We start from the raw sequence: 27,829 nt of genomic DNA, 5'->3' as shown, positions 1-27,829 counted from the left end.
GTAGATTATCGTCTCTGCAGTGGTAATGGATTTGTTGCAGAGTGGCACCCAAATGTGTATATTTCCTGTAAATTATGAATTTAAATCTGTCAAGCTGATTTTTGAGTTACAGGTCATCAAAAAAATGCTTTGATAAAAAGCATCTGCACAGTGAAGGTTACAAGCAGACTTTTGTTAATGCTAACATGTTTTTTTCTTTATTTTACATAGCAAAATATTTTTAAATTGCAACCAAGCAACCATGAAAAATTTGTACATGCTCTGAAGGCCAATGAACAGGCTATTAAATTACACATATTTGAAAATAATTCCTTTCTCTAATTTTCTTTAATTGGTCTAGCATCTTTTGGAGACACTTCACCTTAAAAAAAATATAAACTTTCAACCAAAGAAATATTGACACAAGATTTAGGCTTCACTTGCAGTAAAACAAGACTAAAAATTAGAAAATGGACAATATGCATATATATATATACATATATATATATAATCACAGTGAATCCTATTGTACACATTATAATCAGCCACAAAAAAAATGTCTTCGGAGGAAAAGCTGGGAGCTTGCAGAGATACACATATCTGTAGGGAATAGGTAAAAGTGTGTTTCCCTTGAATAAAAGGGGTTGTGCTTGCCAGCTGGGAGAGCTCCGAGTCCGTTCTTACAGGGAGTAGTTGACATGTCTGTACACTGTCATTTTAACTGTTAAGGTCAGAAAAAAACAGAAACTTATTTGGAAACTTATATTGTCCCTAACATAGATGTTTGTAGGGAAGCTTGTGACCCTAGAGAGTGTCTCACAGAATATGGCTTAGAGTTATTGCAGTCTATAAAAATGAACATATCTCTTGTCTTTAAAGGTCAAAAAAATCAGAACAATATTATCTCCATGTTCATCCTCTGTGAATACTCTTTCATACACTCATATCCTTCCTTTAAAAAAAAGTAGACTAATTTTCTGAGTAGAATGGCAATTTATTAGGATGTCTGAACCTCGTAATAAACTTCAAAAATAAATGACTACCCGATAAGATTTTTGTTTGGTATATAACAGCATTTTTTCCTCAGTTTCAAGGGTAGCTGTCTGTAATCTAATCCTGCTTTTTAAAAACATCCTCCCTGTAGAGACTATGTCAATTAACTACAGAAATACTCTTGAGCTTCAAGAGTGTCTGAACTTATGTGCTCAAGTGAGCTGATCATTTATTGTAGGATAAATCTCAAATGTGTGATGTTTCTGGTGGAGTTTGATGTTTACTGAATGTCACAGATTTTTTTGTACTGGGGATCTATTCAGTAAAATATTAATTATATAATTGAAGCATCCCACTGCTTTTAAGAGCTGTTTTTCCAATAATATGCCCATGCATATAATTTCTGTTGTTTTCAGAAGCATTGTTATTTTTTTGTCAGAACCGTATTCTGATTCACTTCAACATGGACCAATCTAAAGACCTCATAGATGAGGATGATTTTTTTTTCTTGCTTTCCTTTTTATTTGGTACCTTAAGCTCTCAACCAAGAAAGATCAAGTTTCTGAAACCTGAATTTGTAGAAGGTACTTGCAGAGTTTATCTGGGCAACTTGACTTCTAATAACATACTGTGACTGTATTTATAGCATTGATTCTCAGGGAATGAATAATTTATCTGTACTTGGTTATAGCATGATCAACTGCTGTTAACATTATACAATATTAAGGATGGGTTATTACAACTCTTTTAGAGCTATTACCAGGAGCTGGGCTTCAATGATACTTTTGGTCCCTTCCAACTCAGTATATTCTATGATTCTGTAATGAACAGGCCCTCAATCTTGCAATGAGAAGGCTTGGAGAGATGTAAAATCTTAGTGAAAGACCAAGACTGAGATATCTTTGACATCATTCTGAGATTTAGCTCAGAGATAAAGGTTTTCTAGCAATGTACAAACCAAATAGCACTAACTGAAGTAAAATCAGATTATTATTTCTTAGAAAATTATGTTTCCGCATATAGTTCTTGCTTTACTATTTACCTTTAAGTGGGTACCGTAAAAAGATAATATGGCAAAACAACTTGAACTCCACTCATTGGATGTTCAGAAATATATAGAAACATAGAATCATAAAATCATAGAATATGCTGGGTTGGAAGGGACCCATCAGGATCACAGACTCCAATTCCTGGCCCTGCACAGGACACCTAAGAGTCACACCATGTACCTGAGAACATTGTCCAAATGCCTCTTGAACTCTGTCAGTGCTGTGACCACCTCCCTGGGGAGTCTATTCCACTGCCTAACCACCCTCTGGGTGAAAAGTCTTTTCCTGATATTCAATGTAAACCTTCCCCGTCTCAACTCCAATGCCATTTTCTCAAGTCTTGTTCCTGGTCATAAGAATGAAGAGATCAGTACTTGCCTCTCTGCTTCCCCTTGTGATGATCTTGAAAACCATAATGAGGTCTCCCCTCAGTCTCCTCCAGGCTGTACAGACCAAGTGACCTCAGCCGCTGCTCATACGGCTTCCCCTCAAGGCCTTTCACCATCTCCATTGCCCTTCTTTGTACGTTCTCTAATAGCTTATTATCTTTCTTATATTGTGGTGCCCAAAACTGCACACAAAATTCAAGGTGAGGCCCCACCAGTGCAGAGCAGAGCAGGACAATCCCCTCCCTTGACTGGCTGGTGATGCTTTGCTTGATGCCCTCTGGGACATGATTGGCCCTCCTGGCTGCCAGGGCACTGCTGACTCATATTCAACTTGCCATTGACCTGCAGCTAAAGGCAACACAAAAGTGTTCATTTTTGCTTGGGCACATCTTTCTTTGTTTTTTTATGGACCAACATTTGTGTGCTTGTCTGTATATACTCACATACGTTCGAACACGTTGCCCATTTAATTTGTTTGTTTACTGTTTCTTGCTTAGAACTAATGCAATATAATTTGCTTTAAAATCAGTTCTTACAGATAATATTCCAAAAGTTTTGGAGTTTGTATTTGAATTTGCACAGTGATGTCTAAAACAAAACTCGGGGAGAAAAAAAAACAACTCCAAAGCAATTTAATTAGAGGTAAGATAAGAAAAGGATTTAATTGTGCCTCTCAGGCATAGGTTTATAAGACATGTGCCCCTTCTGTCTTAGGTGTTACAATTTTATAATACTGTCCAACCAATCCCAGGTTTTTCTACCCTCTGGCTTTTGCCCTGGTCCACCCCTGATCTGCCCCTTGGGAATTGGGACTGGGGTGTTTTTGAGACCAGTTACTTCATCACTTGGTCTTTCTCGGAGCACAAAGGGCACATGGTTACCCAGTTCTTGACTGTACTCTGCAGTTCAGGCCAGGATTAGATGTTCTTATACAGAAGAGGCCTACCTTGGTAAGAGACTAAACATTCTAATGGAATTTAGGAGGATTGATATGGGGAATTGGGGTGAGAGGGTTGGGGAATGTGTGTCTACTGTGCTAAGGGTAAGGGTAAGGGTAAAGGAATAAATACTGCTGCTTCTAAAACCTACACTTTCTACATAACTACTTATAAAACTTATACAATTAGAAAAATCAAAAAACAAAAGGACCTTAAGGCATCAATGGTTTTAGACAAAACAGAGCACAATCTGCAAATGTCCTGCTTTATCAAGGTAATGCAATTTGAATTACTAACCTGAACTGGTTAGTTTCCCCTCAACTTCATATTTTTTTGTCTACAGAAAAAGAAGCATGCAGTTACCAAGTAGCTGTGTAATCTTGCCCTTTTAAATGATCCTCATTATTTGGGATAGCAAAGCTGTACCTGTCACCTGCACCTTGTTTGAGCAAGCCATCTTCTCAGTCTTCTGGCTTTTTACCTTGACAATACAAACATTTATGATAGCCTTTAATTATAGCATATTCTAGTAAAGTCATTATTTCTTCAGTGTTTAAACACCTGATCCATTGTTTGCCTATTTCCTTTTATTCCTCTTGTCATCCCAGATCCCTGGATTAGAAAGGCATTTACAAAAACCGTAATCTGAAATTTTCTCATAGAGTAGTAGTATTATCAAAAGCCAAAACAGTGCAAAAATTATATTTGTGCTGTCAATTTCTTAGTATCACATAATTTTTGTAGTCAAAATAATGTCTAACAAGCTGAACTCTGGCTGACTTTCAGTATATAAAGTTGATAGCTTTACAAAAACCATTTCTATCTCTGTAATATTGTATACTAAATGCTTTAATAATAGATATCCATCATATTTACATAATGATGCCTTCAGATGTAATAAGTTAACCACATTAATGTAATGTTTACAATTTGGGGAAGGAAAGAAGAATTGGGTAGACATAAATTGATAGTTTTATTTTCCATTATTATATATTATGATGATACTTTTGCAGCTAGCTTTGCCTCATCAGATTCATTTGCAAATGAGCAAAAATGTTAAAAATATGAAAAATTCGATGTAAGATCTGTGACTGCACTGAGCACTTTTTTAAGTGAAAGCCTAGCATGCAATCCAAATGCTTTATAAACTTACTTTCTATTAAGAACAGTAAAAAATAGGCTATTAAAATATCATTTAAAATAGGCAAACAGTGAATTCAGATATTAATCATTACAGCTTTATTGTAAGTGGTAATAGAGTTAAAATACTTAAGAGCAAAATGTTCTCTGGCATTTCTTAACAAACTAGATTAACAACAAAATTAGAAATAGTACATATTTCTACTGATCTTTAAAATCAGCTTCAAACTGGTCGTAAATATTGGTCCTCTTTCCTGTTTGTTACTTTCTGTTTCTCTTATCAAAGTATAATTCTTGAAATCAGAAGCTTCCAGAGGGAAGTGTTCAAGGATCTAAGTTCATAGATTTTTTCATTAAAGTCAGCTGGGATAGGATTCTTACATATTTTTGGTATTTTCAAAAACATTCATTTAGTTCTCCACCACAGATGGTATTTGAGAGGACAGAAGGGATTATAGGCTACACTTTCTGTGCTTTCTTCTTAGGGATATTTGTACTTGGACTGGCCTCAGTCAGAATGTGATAGTGAGATTAATTACTTCACAACTATTGCCCAATGTAAAATTAAAACTATAAAATGCTCCTTTAAAATGACATTTTGATTTCATACTTCCATCTAGCCTTAAAAGTAGATTTATCTTTTTTAAATCAAATACAATATTTGAACATAAGTTGTGCTGGTTTTGGCTGGAGTAGAGTTAATTTTCTTCACAGTGGCTGGTATGGGGCTATGTTTTGGATTTGTGCTGAACATAGGGTTGATAATATGTTTTTGTTATTGCTGAGCAGTTCTTGCACAGAGCCAAAACCTTTTCTGCTTTTCATACTGCCATGCTGGCAAGGAAGTTGTGGATGCGTGGGAGACAGGGAGGAGACACAGCCAGGACATGCGACCTGAAATGACCAAAGGGATACTCCATATCATATGACATAATACTCAGTATATAAAGCGGGGGGAAGAAGGAGGAAAGGAGGGGACATTTGAAGTGATGGCATTCATCTTCTCAAGTCATCATTACACTTGATGGGGTCCCGCTCTCCTGGAGATGGCTGATTACCTGCCTGCCCATGGGCAGCAATGAATTAATTCCTTGTTTTGTCCTGCTTGTCTGTGCAGTTTTTGCTTTCCCTGTTAAACTGTCTTTATCTCAACTCATGAGTTTTCCAGTTTTTACTCTTCCAATTCTCTCCCCAGTCCTGTTGGTGGGGGAGTGAGTGAGCATCTGTGTGGAGCTTGGCTGCTGGCTAGGGTTAAACAATGATGTAAGTATATCATATTTGTTTTTCAGAATCAGATTGTATTCTCTTATATTAGTATATTCTCCTGTAAAATCTTATGTTTACTCATTATGCTCAACCTTATTGAGAAGCTCTGTTTGCTGTAATTATAAAAGTAATCATGAGAAAGTCAAACAGCACCCACTGTAGCGAGGTATGATCCAAAGTCCTACAGTACTTTATTGTCCAGCATGAGGAAATATCTTTAGTATTTGGATTACCTTATAGTGATTAGATAAATGTGGATTAGAACTCTCTGCATTGACATCTATATTACCATTCCTCTGCACAGAGCCTCCAATGTTCACAGTGTAATTCTTTATTCATTTACTTAGATGGGGTTAATTGCAGTTTCAGCTAATTAGTGACTTTCATCTGAATTCAAAATATGGTAAATTAAAAGCTCTATACTCCAGAGTTTTCACTGAGTAAAACAAGCTACGTCCTTCAATCTGATTCCCGTTTTTGGTACATCGGGGAAAGACTCTACACACTGGGCAGCAATCCAAACCAACTTCTGCTCCTTTAGTTAGGTGAAAAAATGAATCTAGCTCCATCAAGGCGCTTAAAGGCAAACTTAGTTGATATTTCATGAAACTATGGAGAAAAAAAACAAAACAACACAAAATGACAGATTTTTACTATGGCTTAGAAGATATGAGGGATCAACTACATTACAAAATAATACAAAGCATAAATACAATGGTTTTACCTATATTATTAATGAAGTTTTTTGTATGTATAATTCTAAGTCTGTATCTTCATCATCTGCAGGATTCTCAGCAAAAATATACGCCAATAAATAAAAAAATAATAGTTGTATGTCTTAAAATATGAAAACGAAGGGAAGATATTCTTTTGATGTACACCACCATCACTAACAATGCTCATATTACAATAATTTATTAGGTATTTTTGAATTCTTCAGAACATTACCTGTTGCCTTCTAAGTTATTCTGTATTATTATATTCTTTACTATTATTAAGTAACCAGCTGGGTGTTTTTTGTTTTGGTTTGGTTTAGGGTTTTTTTAATGTTTCTATAACTAGTTGCTGTTTAGTTGTATCTTTCAGAAAAGTAAAAATAAAGACTCCTGTGTAGTAAATTTAATGGTAGGTACATCAGATCCTCAGATACTTCCAACTAGCAAATTTCTCTGGTGTTGGATCCTATGCAAGAATTACTCATTTGTAAGGTGATAGACCAATTTAAGGCCACAGTGACAGTCCTGAGTGGTTACAGGAAAGGCCTCAGCAGCTGGAGAGGCTATTCCTAGAAACCCATTGTAAGGTGATAAGGCTACACAAAAAGGGACAAAGAGACTCATGATGGCTTCCTGAAAGACCCCGGCACCTGGGGTAGACTTCTCAGCAACAGACGGGTAGGATCAAGGGAGGATGGAATGGTATGGGGATAGCATGGCCTTTCTTTGCAAACATCCTACCTGACAAGAGCTCAGGAAGCTGACCCTTAGGTCTATGTCATCTGTCTATCACCCCAAAAATTAGTTTATTGACTGTAGTCACTCAAACTGTCTAAGAAAAAAAAATTATAAAAAGAGATCAGACATGAGCAAAAATGGGAGAAAGTTCCATCATTTTTGTGGGGGTAACTGACGAGCTGCCTTTTCTCCTTCTACTCCTCAGGACGCTGTGGCATGAGCAACCATTTTTATATTTTCCTTTGGTTTCACCTTTCCTTATATCTTGCCTTACGTTGTTTATTTTATTTTACTTTGCTTTCACCTTTCCTTGCCTTCCCCTTTACCCTAGAAATACTAATTGTACTTCGCTTTACCTTATAGATACTAATTTTCCCTATACTTTATAGACTATATTGTACCTTATTGCTTTAGATCATGTACTCTGACTCATTTTACATGGTTTGCCTTAAAGTGCATATTTCTTGGCATTAGTGAGTTAAAGTGTGTGCTAGTGAGAAGCAGCTATATTCTTTCCTTTTTCCTTTGTGTTAGTGAGTGTGTTTAGATTTTGTCCCAGTCTTTGTAAATTGGTCTGTTGTGGAGGGGGGTTGCTTCAGTTTTGTGTTAAGGTGTTAAAGTAATCTATTGTTTCTTAGGAAGTTGTGTTGTTTTTGGAGAGTGTGCTTCTGGTTTGAGGTTTTATTAGTTAAGTGGATGTATCAGTTTGGCCTGGCTCTCCTGCCAAGTCCAAGCTGCCTCCTATCCCCTCCTGCTCTCCCCAAGTGAGGAAAAAAAAACCGAAAGAAGTTTGAATGAAAAGGGGTTGTATCAAATATATATATATATATATTACATATATTTACAATTATATCTACCATTTGAATATATTATACACAACAGAAAACTCCTGAGAGGGAAAAAGGGAAAAGGGAGAGGGAAAACAAGGATAAAAAGAAACCTAAAAAACAAATATCCCAAATATACCCATTAATAGAGAGCTAATGAATAAATATAAAAACGAATTAAATACTTCCCCAAGCGGGAACAGCAGAGCTGTGCAAGGCAGCAGCCAACTCCCCCATGCCTCCCGGAGAGACCGGAGATAACAGCAGGTCTGAGTAGCAGGCCCTGGCCTATATAAGCAAAGCCCATCCACAGAGAGACCTGTCACCTTCAGCCACAGGAAGAGAGAAGAGAGTAAACTCTCTTATCTGCGCCTTTTTATATGTTGTGTTACGGAAAGCAACGATATGGAATACTTCCTTGATCACTTTTCTAGTTCCTTCCTGGTTACAAGCTGGTCTCCAGGAAGACCTAGGGTGAAAACTATCACAGTGGAATTTTGCAGTTAAACATTATCACCGACGATGAAAACCTTATAAGTAGTCACAGATTTGTATTAATAAAAGTTATTTTGTGAGCTGCTAAGAGTTAGTCCATTTTTGGGGGGTTTTATGGTGCTCGCAGGCTTGACGACAGCGGAATAACTCGTAGGAGAAACTTACTGAGAAGGTTCTCCATTGCTATTAAGTGCAGTCCCCATAGATAGGGTATCAAAAGTCCTGTTCATCTCAGTGAATCTGTCAAGTAAAGGGTCTCCCCCTAAGGAGACACTGACTGACTGTTTTCGGACTTTAAAGGCTTTGAACTCCCAGGAGGGGGACACTAATAGACAAGAAATATATTAATACAAGTGGGACAGAAAGTCCTTCATTTCTGCTCCTTTTCACATGACATTCTTTCTACTACTGTGATGCAGAGCCTTCATTCCTCTTTAAGTTATTTACATCATTCCCTTATAGTTTTGCCAGGATGTCTGAACTTATTTTTCATGAATAGGAGAAAAAGAAAGGACTGAAAATTATTCTTTTAATTAGTATGGCAGACAAACACACACTAAGTGAATTTTAGTGTAGCATTACCTTGTGTTTGATTTTGTACTGTCAAAGATTAATTAACTTATAGCTGAGGTGTTATAGCATCTGTTAGGTGACACAGAGCAATAGAAAATATACAAATCTGTAATGATAGCAATGTGAACCATCCACTTGACACTCCTTGTCTTTATCTATGTCTCTTGGAAGTAATCTTTCTTCATGGAAAGTGGGAAGGGTGATAAAGTGTTTTTCTTATACCTGAGCTTGAACACGGGGATATTTGCATGTTGTCCTTCCAGTGTGGGTGTAATTATATGTGTATCTATTTGCACAAACACACACATGCGCATTTTACAAATCTGAGAGTTCCTATCAGTTCCTTTGGAGGTGATATAGGTGTTCTAGGGGATGAGACGAGGAAACTATCTCATGCTACTACTACATACACATTTGAAATACTAGATTATTGGGATGTCTGTGATGCCCATGCGTCTTCTTGCCAACAGTCTGTTTCTCATAACACTCTAAACTGTTAAGCATATTGGCCATTTTCACAGGAACTGAAAAAAGGTCTCATATTTCTTGAAAATGAACCACTAGATGGAGGGTGAAGATGCAAATCGCTTCTGACAGTGAGGAAGAGACAGAAAGAACTCAATACTTTCTTAGGAAGCAACTAGCCTCAGTTGCTTTCTTCCCTGCAGTTTTTCATAAGAAGAACCTGCTTATATGCGTTTTCTGTTGGAATACAGTAGGTAAAGCCTCTGGGAAAAGGAATGTGCCCGGAAGAAGACTTCATTAGTTCCACTGTCACAAACATCTGGTCACATTTGACTTCCCTACTTTGAAAAACTTTCTGTAGTTGAACTCCTGTAACCAGTGAAGAATAGATTGTGCTCAAATCATGCTTCACTTTGTTTTAAATTATGGCGCTGTATTCCTCAGAGCAAACTCTAAAAAGCTTTGGTTTCATTGATCTTGTAGGTCATAGCTTAGCATGGTTGCAGTATACATAGGGTCAAGGACAGTATACTAGCATTGCACATAAAAAAAATTTCTTTTATCATTGGATATAAAACGCAAGAAGGTAGTATTTTTAAGTTTAATTCAAAGACTATCTCTATGAACAAATAAGTTATTTTGTAACAAAGGACTGCCCTTGACAGTGTATAAAGCCCTATGTACAGAAAGTAGTAGCCAACAGCAATAGAGGCAATAGAAACCTCAATGAGTTACTGAGCATCCTGCTATGAACTGAAGATAAGAATACCAGTATGACAAAATACTGGTATTCTAGTGCCTGCTAGACCAGGCACTGCTGAAGATATCTGAAAACTTCCAAAAAATTTCCACTACTTTTCAGGTCAGTCGCTAGTTTTCTTTCTTTTGTTCTCAAACAGTTATGTATCAGTTCTTTAACACAGCTAGGTTACCAAAGTAATCAACTATACAGCAAAGAGTCTGTCACTCATTGAATACAAAGTCTTATAAGAAACAAAACCCAAGCTTTAAGTCCCTATAGACCTTTCTCCTACAATCTTAATTCCAGTCTTCCTTAAATTCTTTTTTCCTATTGTTAGTTCCCTTCCCTTCTTACTTGTCAAATCAATAAACTGGCTTATACATTTCATAAAGTGGTTTTAGTTCCTGCTAACCTGAACCTGACTAAATAAGCTGTCTACTCCATGATGCAGAACATTCCTTTTGCCTTTCAAACACTTTTTCTTGTATGCTCAGAATAGGTGGCTTTATCTAAACACAAACAAAAAAAAAACACAAGAAGATAATTAAAAAAAACCAAAAAACCCACACCAAAAAACCCCCTAAGGGTTCTTTTTTGATAGTTTACCTTTCCTTAAATCCTTTCTTCTGTGATAATATATTTTTTACTTTTTGTTTAGTTTTGTTGCTGACATGGTTTAGTGTTTTTATTATTTATAAATCAGAGTACTTACTAAACCTGCTTGAGATGGAACTGAACTCTATTTCTCTTGCTAGAGTAAATAATTTTGTGATATATGGCTGCATCCAATATAGAAATTAAAAGCATAATGGGTTCAGAAGAATTAACACTGACCTAAGGAGAAAAATGCATTTTTAAGTACCATATGTACCTCATTATTGTATTGCATATTGAGCAATGACAGTATGCCATAACACAATCATTAAGGGAAGAATTAAGAAATTTTTTTCGTATTTATTTAATAAAAAAAACCAAGGTAAATATAAAAGATTATTCCAAGGAAAAGTGAAATGTCCCATTTATTCATTAATTCAAAAAGACACTTTTGTCACTTCAAGAGGGTTACACGGATTTCCAGAAGGAGTAACATACCGAGGGAAGGATATTCTACAAGAAATGACTTTACACATGTGTACTTCTTGAGGTAAAGTAAAGCAAACTGTTCTTGTGTCCAATTGTTTATAAAGACATGAGAGAGGATACATGAAGAAATCGAGATTTCTGAACTGGAAATCCTGGATCTTACTGGTATGCTTGGGTTTGTGTGCAGGTGAAAAACAAAAAGTAAAGTTCCCAGGCAAGCAATGTGCTTGCTCTACTACTTTGTGCATTCTTATTATTGAAGAAATACTAGGACTGGGTAAAAAAAACGCAAAGTACTTTGACCAAAAAGTATTCTGAGTAATAAATTGACTGAATTCAGGCATACTCGCAAACAATTCCCATATAAATTTTCATGCAACAAAAATATTGTAGTTTAAGCATTAATGAAATTGCAGTTACTGTTAGGATACCTATTTGAAATGAATTTCTGAAACTGACAAAGTGGGAACCGCCCTGGAAACACTTAAACAGAAACACAGAAACTCCTAGATATATTTTATTACAGACTTCAAATTCTACATCAGATTTCAATTTTTACCAGTCTGGTCTTACTCAATCACTCTAAGAGTGAACACATGATAAACAGCATTTTACCATTTGCCTCTCTGTTCATGATGCCAACCAACCTGCATGCTGGGAAAGAAGAAACCATCCCACAGTCGTCCTGTGATATTTATGATGCCTTAAGATCCATCTGTTTTTTTTATTTTTCTAATTTTTATAAGTTTTATAAGTAGTTATATAGTAGAAGTAAATTTAGAAGCATCAGCACTTATTCCCTTACCCTTAGCATAGTAACTACAACCCCTCTTACCCCAATTCCCCATATCAATATCCCCTGAATTCCAGCAGAAATGTTTAGTCTCTCTTTAAGATAGGCCTCTTCTGTCTGAAGACATCTAATCCTGACCTGAACTGCAAGAGTACAGTCTGGGTGAATGTATGCCCCCTGTACCCCGAGAAGGATGAAGACTGATGAAGAGGAGGTCTCAGAGTCTCCAGCCCCAATTCCCAAGGGGTGTGACTGAGGGTGGTCCAGGGTAAAATCCAAGGGTGGGAAAACCTCGGATTGGACAGGCAGTATTATAAATCGTAACATCTGTAACAGAGGGGTGCAAGTCTTGTAACTTTATGCCTAGACACAAATTAAAATCCTTTCCTTATATCACCTTTGAAACTAATTTCCCTCGGAGTCTTTTTCTCCCTGAGTTTTCTTTTAGGCATAATTTATGTTCTGCAGTTCTTAGATTTGAGTATAATTCCAAGCTGTAGACACATAAAAGTAAAGAAAACTGACCAATTGTGTAAGTAGTTTAAAGTTCATGAGACAAGGACCTCAGTTGTAACATATAAATTGGGGGTTTTAAATCACCCAAAACTCAGCAATATTTAGGTGGAAGAGTATGGTTAAAGACTGCCTACATTTAGACAATTTAAAGTTAGCTTACAAATGAAGTTGAACAGCTGCCAATGGATTCTCCCACTGAAAAATGTTGCAGAGTAACTGACTATTGTTTTGTTTCTAAAAGCTCTTTTATCTTTTCTGTCTTACAACAAACATATCCAGTTGAGCTCCTGATCCAAAATTATTTATCACTGAAAATATAATTTCTTTGTACAACTCTGAAATTGAAACAATCACGCTACTTTTTTTTATTATTCACTATAATTTAAAGTACTGTTATGAACAAGATGTATTTTATCTGCGTCTCCACCATGGTCAAGGTCTAGGATGTGAGATTTTAGGAAATGATCTAGGGTCTGCAGCTAATTTTCTTTGTCGACAAAACTGAGTTTGGGACTCTTTAAAAATGTATCAGGACTCTAAACACTGTAATTTCTTTGTTCCAGGAAATAACATAAGAAAGAAGATAAGAATTGTGTTGGGGTGAGTCAATCACCCTTTACAGCACTAGCCTATAACCAAGAATATCTATTCTCATATGTTTTACATGAATTTAGAAAAACTTTATGCTTAAACAAGTGTCATGAATATGGAAATACGTTCTGAAGGGTAAAGAGACCTGCTGGAAACCTTCTGTGATTGTTCCTCATATCCGATAGTTTTCAAAGGGGATTGATTTCTGGATGCTACAAAGTTTCACTCAAATCAGCAAGACTCCAGCTGAGGATAAAGTATGTGTTAATGAACTGCATAAGTTGTAGGCCAACATTTGTCAACTTCACACCCCATTAACAGAGATACTCATAATCGTTTTCATTTCAGTCTAGAAAAAAAAGGAAGAGATGAGAAAGAAATTGTTGGAAAAATGTATTTTGTAGAAATACATATTTCTTTGGTACCCAAAACGGAGTACATTTTTTTGTTGTGATTTTTTTAAATAGGATAAAACTGATTGATTCATTTTAGATAGAATCTCTAGGACTTTTTTTAATTGACATTTCTATTTTAAAACTCTGTAAATCTTCTATTGTGAAATTTTTCTATAGTTCACAAACTTTAAAAATTAGAGAAGGAAGTTATGTGGTATACGTTCTTTACTCTCCTCGTTCTGTATCTTTTCCAAAGTTGGAGAAGCTTCTATCCAATTGTTACAATCAAAGAGCTAAAAAAACCCCCAATAAACCCCAAATCAAAATGTAATAAAATACCTGGGGGAAAACCCTACCAATCACTAAACCTAAATTAAAGTCTAAAGATTATGGGTCAGCATTTTTAAGAAATCTGATGCTGTAAGTATATGTCTCAATTACTTTAATAAGAGATAGAGTCATTAATTGTTACACACATTTTTAAGGCGTATTAGCTATCTTCCCTTAGTTTTCTAATAATCTGAAAAATCTAACATTCTTATACTCCTTACTCTCGCACTTTCTGTTGCAGGCAAAAAAATCTTAACTCTTTCAGTTAATTGTTAGGTTAGTAAGAAAAACTGGCTGTATGCTTTAGAAAATATGAATAATTATATAACTAAATATATATCATCATCATGACTGGGTTTCGCGAACAAAGATTTGGGAAGGCTCTAACCACATTTGTTACAGGCACGTTGGTGACTTATGAGGCCAATATGAGATAGACATATCCGATTGCAAAAGGCACAGTAGAAAGACTCTTTAGATGGTATATTCTGCAGAACACGATTCTTTCTGCGTTGCCTTTTCTCCTCGAGAGTGATCCTGCGTGTGTTCTCAAAGGAGACAGCAGCGTTATGGATGGTGTTTCTCCAGGCCTCCCGATTTGAGGCCAGAGTAGACCAGTTATGGTGATCAATATGGCCAAGGCTGAGATGTTGTTTCAGGGAGTCGTAAGGCGTCTGAAGGCCCACACCAAGGTCTTAAACCATCTTGTCCGGGAGCTACTTTATGCTGATGACACCACCCTTGTCGCCCACACAGAAGCAGCTCTGCAGCATTTAACATCCTGCTTTGCAGATGCTGCTGAACTCTTTGGGCTGGAAATCAGCTTAAAGAAATATATATATATACATATTTATATACACATATACATATATACCTATATATGTACATAGGAAAAATTTATCTTATTTTTAATTCACTTGGGAGTCATAGAAATACAGAACAGAAAGTGATCATGAGAGGTTGCAGTCTGTGTATCATCCTGGTTTCAGCTGGGATAGGATTAATTTTCCTCTTAGTGGTGGGTACAGTGTTGTGTTTTGGATTTACTATGAGAATAATGTTGATAACACACTGATGATTTGGTTGTTGCTACATAGTGCTTACTCTGAATCAAAGGACTTTTCAGTTTCCCGTGCTGTACCAACGAGGAAGTGCACAGAAAGCTGGAAGGGAGTGTGGCCAGGACACTTGACCTGAGCTGGTCATTAGTATTTTTGTCCTCCTGATTAGACTAAATCTGCACTATTCCATTTCAAATCCATTATCCTCATTCTATCAGTGCACATGGATAGCAGATGATAGATATACTTTTGCTTTACATATGCCTTTTAATTAACATTTACCTTCCAACTTCTCCTCTAAACAGTCTACATCAATTCTCATATTCCTTTTATTTTCTGAATGTCTGATAAATCCTATTGTTTTCCTTGGAACTTCTTAAAATTCATCTGCATATTTCAAGTATTTGTGACCTGAACTTTCAGCACAGCCAGATGAGCAGAAATCCATACCGACATGATTTTCTCTGTGGAAATATTTCCAGTAGTATAAATTAAGCAGACTGGTTCATACCTTCTTAGCCCTGATGCCGTGGAATGTTGATGCTACAAAATAACTCAGGAACAGTTAATTAGGGGTGAGATAAGGAAAGGGTTTAATTGTGCCAAGGCAATAGATGTTACAAGACACACGTCCAGCTGTGCCTGAGATGTTACATTTTATAATATTATCTGTCCAATCCCAAGTGTGTCCACCCAGCCTTTGCTCTGGACTGCCCCGGGTCCACCCCCTTAGAATTGAGTCTGGGGTGCATTTTGGGACCACCTCTTCATCACCATCACTATCTTCAGAGCACAAAGGGTACATAGTCACCTAGTTCTTGACTCTGTTCTGTTATTCAGGCCTAGATATGCTGTTCTCTAAACAGCACAGGCCTTGCCTTGACAAGAGACTAAACATTGGCACTGAATTCAGGGGTAGATTTGATATGGGGAGCACAGAATGGTGTAAGAGGGTTAAGGAATGTGTAAACTACTTGTACTACAGGGAAAGGGAGGGAGGGCTGCTGCTTTTAAGATCTACTTCTACTACTTATAAAACTTATAAAACCTACAAAAATTAGAAAAATAAAAAACTAATAAGGGCTTAAGGCATCAGTTCTTGGGTTTTTTGGTTGTTTCTTTTTTTTTCCCCTCATTTCCCAGTCCTGGATTTTTCCACATTCACAATGAATTCCTCTTTTTCTCCTTAGTAAAAGACAACAGAAGGTGAGTTGAAGCTGCTGGGTGAGAGGTGGATTCTTGTAATACTTCACAGAATAATGAAGTAAAAGTACAGTATTAGATGGCAGAAGAAAGGATAGGAAGAAGAATTTCGGAAGAATTGATTCCTCCTCGTTGCCAGGATCATGATGGAGCCCAAGCTGGGTCCCTCCGTGTGGAACACTAATTTCATGTTCATTCCTTACCCAGGTATGTCTCACCCTTACTCAGGGTAGAGTATATTAGATATAAGAAAAAGTTCTTTACTATAACCTGTAAACCTGGTCTAATGGAAGTTTCCCTGTCCATAGCAGGGGAGTTGTAACTAGGTCACTTCCAACTCTAACCATTCTATGATTCTATGATTCTTTGATTCTACGATTCTTTGATTCTACTTTTGTTTCAGTTGTAAACCTCACTGCTAACTTACCTATCCATCAGGTTCTCACCTTCATGATTTTTATGAAGTCCTTCATTCTCATCTTAGCTCTTCACCTGTCTCCTTGGTTCTCCTGGGACATGCCCCTGATAACTCTCTTAAGGGAGGTGGTCATCAGCCTTGGCTACTTAGGCAGGGAAATCAATAGTGGACATCAGCATATACAACTCTTTTGTAAGTGGAAACAGTTGTTTATTGACTCCTCTCTACTCTTACATCAAGTAAATTTCAATTTAATTTACCAATTTTTATTTCTTTGTTTAGTTGGTTTTACTCCTGGTGAGGGCAGCATAGTAGAAGAAAGGGGAAAGGGGTCTAGAGTACAAACATGAGTCTGCTGTAGTAAAAATATTTGTGTGCCAGTTTGTGTAACTTAGCCAGAAAAGCTTAGAAACATGCCAAAATGCTTCATCTGCTAACTGGACAAACTGAATAGCTGTGGATAAAGCTGTATAGCTGTATTAGGTGACTTATTTAATTTTAAAGCAAGCCATCTAACAGGATTTACATATTCCCCTTCTGGTAGCTGAGAAAATTTGACTTCTGAATGAGAGTGAGAAGCTTATGAATATGAATACGAAACATTTGTTTATTTAAAGAGTGATTCATAGAGGGTCAAGAGATAGATCTGATGTGGTTTAGATCATCTATTGTTTTCCAACATCAGTCAAAGAGATCTCTAAAAGATCGACCCAAGGTCTGCAGTACTAAAGTTGTAAGGATCCCAGATTTGATAACAAAAAGATTGCAACAGAATTGGATAGTAACATTTCTTTATGTCTTTAGAATTCCAAAAACATTTAATAATTCTTATGACTACCTTTCATAGAACATCTCTGACAGAAGTTAGGAAGAGATATGCTTGGTGCATGCATGTGTAGATACTATAGATGTACAAATATCTCACAGAAAAATCTTACGGTTTAATATAATGAAAAGAGAATGGAAGTTTTTACAATAACCAGCAATTTTGTTGCCTCAATAATTTTTTATTTGAAGTTACTCAGAAAGATCCCCAGAGCTGGCTCAAGACCTCTCGGCAGCACAGACAAAATTAAATTTTGCAGCTCCATGGGTGAGAATCTGTGAAGGGTTGGAGTAGGAATACAGAGCCACAGGGAAGCTTTGGTGACCTCAGCTGCTTGCTCTTGCTCCTGCTGCCTGGCAGATGGGAAATTGTGAGCAACAACTGCTCCCACACCAGCAGCTGCCACTGTCACCTGTCCACACTTTCCAGAACTCTTGGCATAGATAAATCATATGTTGGGGTCACAGACATCATCTATATATCAACTTTGCCTATGCCAACAGTCACTTTTTTTCTGTGCATATGTGCTAAGTGTTGGTTTTCTGCACGGAATTGTAACTCTAATATGTGCATGCTCTTAAAAAGAACCACTTATGAATCATGCTACCATGAAGTACTGTAACAATTGTGTTCTTTCAGATTTTTAATGCCAGATTTTTAATGCAAATTGCTGCTAAAACTAATAGTTTTCTATTAGTCTTTTCAGTTTTATCAGCTCTGTATTCCGCTTTTGACTGTGAATGAAAAAGAATTGAATGAAAGTTTTGAGTTCCATTTGTTCCCTGAATAAATAATTTGTCTTTTGTTTCAGCAAGCTGTTAAATTTAAATACAGTCCTCCTCTAACAACACCTATGCAAGTTTACAAGCACTGAACATTTTTGTGTACTGAGGGTATGTTCTTGAGGAAGTTCTCATTAGAATTTGAGTTTACTTCCACAAGATGAAGTTCTTATACTTGTATTTCAGATCCTTCTTATTCATATTTTGTATTTATCATTTGCTCAAATCCTTTGTAGCGACTGTCATGTCCATTGCATTTTAGAACACTATATTCAGTGCATATGGTACTGCTGTTATTAAACGTTCCCAGACTTTTCAAATATGTAGGTACATTTCCATGATATGTGGAGTTATCTCCTTTAGTATTCTTTAGCATCTTTCCAGTGACTCTGATCTATGACTCATTGCTTTACGATCTTCCTTCCTGACCAGATTTCACTGAGCTTAGGGCCAAGTACTTTGAATATGGCTTTTCTGTAGGAAAAATCTTTTCTTCCTTGAATCTGGTTTTCATTAATAAAGTTAAAATTGTCACTAGGAGGTATGTTTGATCAAAAACCCTGCATTTTCTGCATTCTGGTTCTGTTAATTACTTGTATTGTTAGAAAACTATTTCATATTAGTAGATTGCATTTGCTACTTGCAGGAAAGAAGAACACCTGTTGTTTTCAAAGACTTTTTAAAAAATCTGATGAACTGTTTCTTAACCCAACACTGTCAGTTTAATATTGATCTTATTGCACAGTCACTTCCATTTTTATGCAACTGTATGTATATCTATATATATATATATATATATTGTGGATCTGTTTATTTTTCCCAGAAATTAGACCTGGAATGGAGAACAGGAAAACAATATTCTTCCTGTCATGCCTATTCAGGACTGATTCACTTTTTCAAACCTTTAAAGCCAGGCATGGCATTCAAATGATTGTGGAATTATTCAAACAAGAGCATGTTCGTCCCGTGTTTTAATCAGCCACAAAAAATCTATCAATAGCAGAATGTAAAAAATTTATTTTTTTCAAAGTACTACTCAATGAAAATAGCATGGGCAGTCACAATAGAGGGTTAGTGATTTTGAAATGACGCATCTCATTCAGCAGTACTGGTTGATTCCAGTTTAATTCTGAATGTTTCCCTGCACAAGAGACTGAATATTAAAAAAGCTGGACAACAAATAGTGCACATTTGAGTGTACTGGAAAGAAGAAAGTGAAAGAGCTCATGAGTTAGGCAACACAGAATAAGGGAAAGAATATTTCAAAATATATTTTACATATATCTCAAAAGTATGTGAGAGAATGTAAAATAATTTTTGGAGGCTTACATGTCTCTTAAATTGCTGTTTCTTTTGCTCTTTTCGTTTTCTAATAGCTTTTTGCTTCTGACTCCACACTTTTCCCCATCCATGCAAGAGCATCCTGTATATATTTACTTTGCTAGGGATTAATGATATTAGTATTCTTAGCTGGGAGAGGTCTTCTTTTTCTGTCATTGCTTTAGTTTATCATTTGTTCTGTTTTCTCTGACTTCATTATAAGCCATAACTAATCATGACATCTTTATGCTGTGGTTAGAAGAGTGGAAAAGGTCCCTCTGAAACTAATATTGATTTTGTTCTTTATTTCCCTTATTCAGCATAGACAAAGTATCAATGTGGTAATCATTATTTGGAGACATATGGTAAAACTCCAGCTAATAAAACTCTGCCTATAATTTCCTAGGAGAAAAGAGTTACAATCTTTTTGGCATTTATACGTTTGCCTCTCTTGTCATATGCTGACTAGATTTAAGACATGCTGAGGGATGCATCAAAGTTCAGAAAGCCTGAAATAGGAGCAGAATGATTTAAAATTTGTTGCTCAAAAGAATATTAAAGTATTATTAAATGCATATAATATTTTGTAGATAAAAATAACATCAGAAAAAGTAGAGGATCAATCACTGGAAATCCAGGAACTTTGAAGTGTGAACAAACATCTTGCAATCTAAATGACTACTGTTAAACTGAAAACAAGTTAGAGTGATTTTATAGGAGAAAAGAGGAAGAATTAACTTCTAAATAGTCATATACAAATACTCAAACAACTAAGAATAGTTTAAATTAATAAAAAAATACCTCAAAGCTGAATATCTGGGATATGTAACTTTATTTTCCCCTCAATGTTGTCCTAATGCAAAGGCAATTTATTCTGGTTCTCCCGGCATAAATAATGGTTTAGAATGTGTTACTTTCAACAAAGGACATTTCAGCTCAGAAGCTAGATGCAAATAAGAACACATCAGAAACAGAAGATGCAATGTCTTCAATTTCATTTTTTTTGTTCTTCTTTGTGCAAAATTATGTTATTTGTCTTCTGGGGAACAAGATTAAACTCCATCATCCACATGAACAGAAACTGTCTGTTTGACTTTCTCCAAAGAAGACACTTAAAATTTCCTTTTTGAAAGATTGGAAATATGCTTATTCCTTTAAAGGTGTCTAGGGGATTAAATGGAAAGGAGATACAAGAAAACATGCATTAAAAGTCTAAATTAGTAAAATTTCAAGTGATAGAACAGCTTATGTTTCTCTGAAAGCTTAATAAAAGGATATAATTCAAGTAAACCACTGCTAACTTATCACAAAAACTTACATCAGACTTAGAATTTTACTGTAAGCAACAGTAATCAACAGCTATTTTAAAATATTGCTCAAGGATTTTGCTATATTTCATGCCTCACTTGTCTGAAGATTAAATATTCACACATAAGAAGGTAATTTTAATACTCAGACAATTTATCTAGAAAAGACGTCAACATTTGGGGTATTTTCTTCAGATAAGTTTTTCCCTATTTTGAAGCCAATGTTTTTCTTCTTCCAAGAAAAAAAAAAAAAGTAGGGAGGATCACCTGCTGCAGCTTTCCAAGCTTCCCAAGGTTCACAGTTCTGAGTGGTCAGCAGGGCACTTCAACCTTTTGCCACAGTAGCTCTCTGACTGTACAAGTCCAGCATTTCCCAAATATAAAGTGCGCTACGAAACAGTGCTCCCGCTACCTCTCCATTGCTGTAGTGTTCTTTATCAGTGATATATAAAATGATAAAAATTGCATCCAACCAAGTAAAACACTTTGTAACCAGTATAGTGTTGTAGGCTCAACAGGGCCAGTTCACCATCTAACTGTAAGAATAAACAAATGTACAATTTTTGTCAGATTACAGCATGAGCACTGATATAAACTATTTTTGCCAATCAAAGCAATGACAGACTTCCTGGACCAACTTGTTAGTTCCGTGCCATGCTAATGACTAAGTATATAAATCACAGGATCTATTACATGACAGTGGTGGAAATCATTCAGATAAGATCTTGTTTTCCTTTAAAAACCAACCCTCCTTCCCCCCCCAAAAAAAAAAACCCCAAACCATCAAACAAACCCAAAACCTACAATCCAGTGATAAAATGATGTACATGTTGACAAATTGTAGAAATGACAACACATTGTAACCAAAAAAACAAGATGAGTGTTAAAAACACTTATCGTAAATCCTTTCCCATTTAATTCTCCAAAATAGAAAACACACAAAATCCTGAACATAGAAGCAAGTGTGGTTCACCAAAGAGAATGAATTACAGATCATCAGTACTGCAAGAGCCTTTTTCAAGAAACTATTTACTAGGTAGCCATGGGTGCAGGACATAATGTTAAGCATTTATTTGGTGATCTGATTTTAATAACTTTAAACTCTGTTCAGCAAGAATAGTCAATGTTTTTTTACAAATACAACCTATGGCCAGCATTTTTTCTTATCAAGTAATTTGCAGGTATAAAGATATTAGATAAAGGAACTACTTCAGTTCTTGTGGTTTATTCAGTTACTTCTATGCTCTTCATTCGACATCAGTTAAAAATAGTGAGAGCGGCATGTCACAGTTCAGATGACAGTTAGCAATGGTAAAACAGTTAAGCTGCCTCAAGCAGACTCTTTTGAAATACAGACTGTCCTTGATGTTCATGTCTAGTGGTTTGCTACTGCTGAAAGAGCTGATGGATGATATGTGGTAGCTGGCATTACAGTACATTGAATTATTTTCCCTTGCAGTGGCTGACTGTGAAGAGGTTTATACTCTTAAAGTGCTATGTTGAAGTGAAGAGAAACATTATCAATCATTAAAAATGCCTTGCATTTTAAGATACTTACAGAATGGAAAAATACTGGGATTGAGTAAATAATTCATACTCAATCAACTAGCAAAAAAACCTAGTGTTTGCGGTTTTTTTTCTTCCTTGTGGTATGTCCATAAAAACGCTGCAAATTCTTTGAATGAGTATCTTGGATAAATATTTGCTTGTCTGTCTTGCACATAAGTCACACTATTCTGCAATTGTTAGGTGTACACTATGCTAAATAAAAATTAAGCTAGTATGTCTGTAAATGATCACAAGACTCTCTTTCTGCTCTGTAGGTGGAGGAATGTGTTGCTTTTAAGGGAATGTGAAACTTGGAGATATTCAGATTTTCAGTTACAATTGCCTAAGTAATTTACTATTTCTTTTGTAATACTTGCTACTGAAATTACTTTATCAGAATTTGAGATGAATTTAGGTTTCATCTGGTTTTGAAAAAAAAAAAAGAAGATAGATAAGAAACATATAAGCAGAGATTTTTTAAGTTTTGAAAGAGGATTTATTAAAACTCTCATAACTACAGTTTAATCTCTTCCATTCTTAAGAACACTTGTATTTGGAAATAGAAGAGTCTTACATCTGAGTAAATGGAATCATAGAGTTAAATATGTCTAAGAATTTTTCAGAAACACAAGGTCTTTCCTTTTTCTACTGCACTTGATGCTGTGTGAAACACAGCTCTTTGAAACACTTGAACTGCTCTTGGAACACACTGAATTGAGTAAAGGCTTAAATTCACCACTTTTCAGTCACAGAAAACAGGCCACAGCTGAAACGTGTCACCAATTCCAGTTGTGATTTGTCTATTTTCAACAATGGTATTATGTTTGTAACAAGATATTACACTTTTCACTTACATTCACTGGTTTGCTCTAAGGAAAGAAGGGAATATGAGAGAATGAGCTAGATCTATGGATTGAAACATTAGGCACAGTATTGTTCAATAGAAGTAGGTTCCAATGTACAGAATCAGAAGCTCTAAGTCCATTGAGCTAGAGCAATCATATCTGAAGTTGTGCCCCTACTCAGAAGGTACAGATGAGGAGAGGGGGTTATTCCATTTTCAACTGTAGCACAGAAAGTTTCCTTTTACTCTCCTAAATGAACTTTAGAGGAAAGAAAACCAGTGGGAAAACAGTATAAAACCTTGTATTGTCTCACCACTAAAACAAAAAAAAGGGTTTGGAATACAGTTCTGCCCTAGTCAGAGTAAACACCTTGACCCAGTGATAATTGAAGTGCATAGAGCTCTTTCTATTCACTTGAGAAAAGCAGAAATTGGCTTAAGTGTGCCAAAATGAAACCAGTGGCAGTTCTAATACTGTTTCAAACAAGAAATCACTAAATTAAATCAGGGAGATCCATGTAGTCCAAATCCCATCTCAATAGGTGCTTGATATGGATACTGTACTGAAGACATTCTGTCAAGTAAGTAGTGAGACTTGGCCTGTCCACTTAGTCTGAGCACCAGCTGATATATTTTCTTGATGGTTGAATTACCAGGTTGGAAGAGAGACTGTGAGACTTTAAGCTTTTAATGGTAACAGTGTGAAGTTGCTCAACATTTCCAAGCTTTTATGGTGGCCTGAAATAATTCTGTGTTGTTACGTGTTCCTAGCAGGGTAAAAAGAACCACCTAATATGTGTCAGAGGTGGGTGCAGTTTGTCTGACATCTGAGAAGCCTCAAGCCTGCTACCTATGCAAGTCAATTACCACATACACATGGCAGGTTTGCTTGCAATTTTATTCTTGTTGTATTTTGAATATCACGCAAGGCAATACTTTCATGCAGGCATGGACTGCATTTTTCAAATTAATTCATTCATCTCCACATCCTGGTGTGGAGAAAGCTTTCAGTGTTCATGATAAAATGGCAGTTGGGGTAGAGCAATGCCAGAAAAGAACTGTGGAATATTAACAGGCCCTTTAGTTGTTTCAGGAAATGCAGTCTTTTGAATCGATTGCCACAGGCTGAGAATCCTATAAAGAAAATACTGTATATGAAGACACAGTAGAGTCAGCATGATTTCTGCCAAAGTGAAAAGTATTTCTAGAATATTTAATTGGAATGCAAATAGAATAGACTATATCAGTTGGAAGGGACTGGCAATGATCACCTAGTCCAACTGCCTGACCACTTCCAGGCTGACCAAAGTTAAAGCATAGTGTTTAGGGCAGTATCCAAATTCTTCTTTAAACATCAACAGTCATGGGGCATTGATCACCTTTCTAGGAAACCTGTTCCAGTGTTTGACGGCCCTCTCAGTAAAGAAATGCTTCCTAATGTCCAGTCTAAACCTCTTCTGGTACAGCTTTGAACCATTCCCATGTGTCCTGGCACTAGATACCAGGGAGAAGAGATCAGTACCTCCTTCTTAACTTCGGGAAACTGTACAGAACAGTGAGGTGGCCCCTCACCCTCCTTTTCTCCAAACTTGAGAAGTCCAAAGTCTGTAGCTACTACTAATAGGACATTCCTCCCAGCTGTTTCAGCTCAAGGAATATCCCTTCATACATCCTGCAGTTGGAAACCTGGGAGTTCGCATGTTGAGCAGGAGATCTGCCAGTGTGGCTGCATTGATTCTACCAGGCACTAGAAACTCAGAAGTAAAGGCACTGTTTTTTGCTGGGTGGTCACCAAGCTCCTACACATCTGTCCACTGACACGTGCTGGCCCACTGGGAATATATGAGAAGACTTGAACATCTCATTGCAGTAATCGATTCCCTTTTCTTTTTTTTTCCCCCTTTTCCTCCTTCCCCTTTGCCTTCCCTCTTTTTTCTCCCTTTTGTGACTTCTACTGTATGTATTGTATATACAAAATGTGTAGCTTTATGGTTATTTCACAGAAGATATTAAATATTAAAATGAATCCACTACTAATACAAGAAAAATCTTACAGGTTTCCCATAGTCTTGTAGCACAGGAAGACACATAAAGAAAAATAAATAGAATATTATGGGATATTTATCTGCCTCTTTTAGAGTGTGATCTAATTCCAAGCAAAGCCACAAATGATCCTTTCATTTCAGCTTACATTGGTCATTTCAGTAGAAAGGTAGGTCCAGACAGTTGACAAAAATCTCTATACAGAATGTAATACCATGCATTTACTTGCAGAAGGTGTTAACAGCAGCCTGTACTCATAGCATTCTCCTAGTGGAACAAATGTTTTAGTGTGTTAATGATTTACACAGAGCACAATAAATACAGAAGGACCTGAAAACAAAAACAACCTCTTTTGATCCTCTTCCCTGAAGATGTATGGCGGGCAACTCTCTTCATCCTACTTAGTGTAGTCATCTTGTACTTCATTTACTAGATTAAGCCATTAGTAGCTCTTAATGCTTAAAATGCAGCTGTATCTGTGTGTATTTTTGTGCAGCACTTAGGAGTTATCAGTTCCAAATAACATTTGCATTTCTTGTAAGGGCATATGACTGATCCTACCCTATAAATGCACTTAGTATTAGCAGGCATAAAAGCACTGAAAAGGTTACCAAAGCCAAAGGACATCTTGCACAAATTATAAACAAAGAACAAACACACTTATTTCAAATCAGCATTTCAGTATGTATTTCTCCAGTTTTATATAAATATCTAGAAAATATTTTATGTAGTCTTAGCATAATAGGATACCAAATGCCAACACAAAATTTAATTATTGGTTTAAAAATATAATTAAAAATCAAATTCTTGAATATCATGATAACAAAGTAACAGAAAGACAGGTGGAGGGAAATTTATTTCTTAGTTCAATATATCTCGTCCTGTAATTGTAAAGTCATAGAAGAAAGAAGAATATTTTTGGGGTTATAGTGGCTGTTGTCTCGATGTAGGATTTTTCTGCATACAGAAGTAAAGTATGCTTTAGGTTATTTGTTAAGGTACTTGGTCAATTCTTAAGGCATGGGTTTAAAGCGTAGTGGAAGGATTAAGAATGCTTTTCCTAAGAAATACAAATTCATTTTTCTGAATCCATTTGTGCTTTTTTTTTGCTACAGCCTTAAGCCCTGAATTTGAGCTTCTTAAGATGTTTTTTAGCTTAATACTTATTCAACTATATAGGACTCTCTATTCTGTTATGTCATCCACTGTAAAAACTATTCATAGGAAAAAGGAATCTACAGGAGTTAAGAAGTTGCTGTTTATTTGCAGGCTTGTTATGTATGTGAGTATTTTCCACTGAAGAAAAAAAAACAGGTGAGCCAATGTTTCTGAGAGAAACACCAGTTGCCTCTTCAAATCCTTTTATACATTGCCTGAGCTGACAGTACTGCTGGAGTAGTCTACAAGCTGGATGTAGATATGTCGCACAGGGACTGCCATATTTTTCCCTCTACGTTTAGTAAGTTGGACTAATATATTTAATATAATCAGTAATATTTACCACTGTCAACATGGTGCACCAAAATGTACCAGATTTGCCCAAAATACCAAAATCTCATCTGGATTTTAAAGAAATGCTCCAGTTTGCACAAAGTTTTCCCAACTAAATAAAAGAAACACAATCAAGAAAAAAAAAAGGGCCAAACAATAGACATACTACTTTACTGGAACATGTTTTATTTTGAGTCTGTTTCCTATTTCTAAAAATAATAAGTATACATTGCAGGAATATATACATATTTTTAGTACAACAAAATCATTTGACATGGATTGACTATACTCAAATTTCTGAGAGAACATTATCTCTTTTAGGAATCATTATTCACCTCAGTTTTACAGATGTGAATCAATACATCTCCTAGGTATTCTTGTAGAAAAACATTCATCTATGGTGATAAAAATAACATTATGTCGTGGATGTTAATAATTTGTATGCTTTTAATTATAAAGTGTATTAGTAGAATTATCTTATTTTATTAGCAGTGTTTATGTCATCTGTGACGTTACCTAACAAAATATATATAAGGTGATTCAAAACTTTGAAGTGGAAATGTACAGGGAAGCTTCTAAATAAAAATAAATTCAGTTCCAAAGTATTTAGTGATTACCATCCAATTAATTTCCATAGAAATCAACTGTGCAAAGGACTTCTGAAAACTTGTCTTTTTTTCTTTTTCTTCAAATGTTTAAACATAAATAAAGATATTGACAATAATCCACAATATTTTTTCAGTGTTCATAAACAGGTCACCTTCTTGTCTAATGAAAAAATGGTTATATGACATGAATGAATACAATAAAGAAGCATGAAGAAATTGGTCTGTAAATCTCATTAATTCTATGATTAGCACAAAGAGAAATTATCTGCATGCTGAAGCACAACATTATTCTCTTACAGAAGGACATGAAGGGTGAACTGATGTTTGGTGTGCAGGATGTTAAATCCATTTCAGTAAGCC

Source organism: Pipra filicauda, unplaced genomic scaffold (assembly GCF_003945595.2).
Source record: "Pipra filicauda isolate LSUMZ 115617 unplaced genomic scaffold, ASM394559v2 scaffold198_size2598500_pilon, whole genome shotgun sequence".
NCBI classification, from domain to species: domain Eukaryota; kingdom Metazoa; phylum Chordata; class Aves; order Passeriformes; family Pipridae; genus Pipra; species Pipra filicauda.
This window is presented reverse-complemented; position numbering follows the sequence as displayed.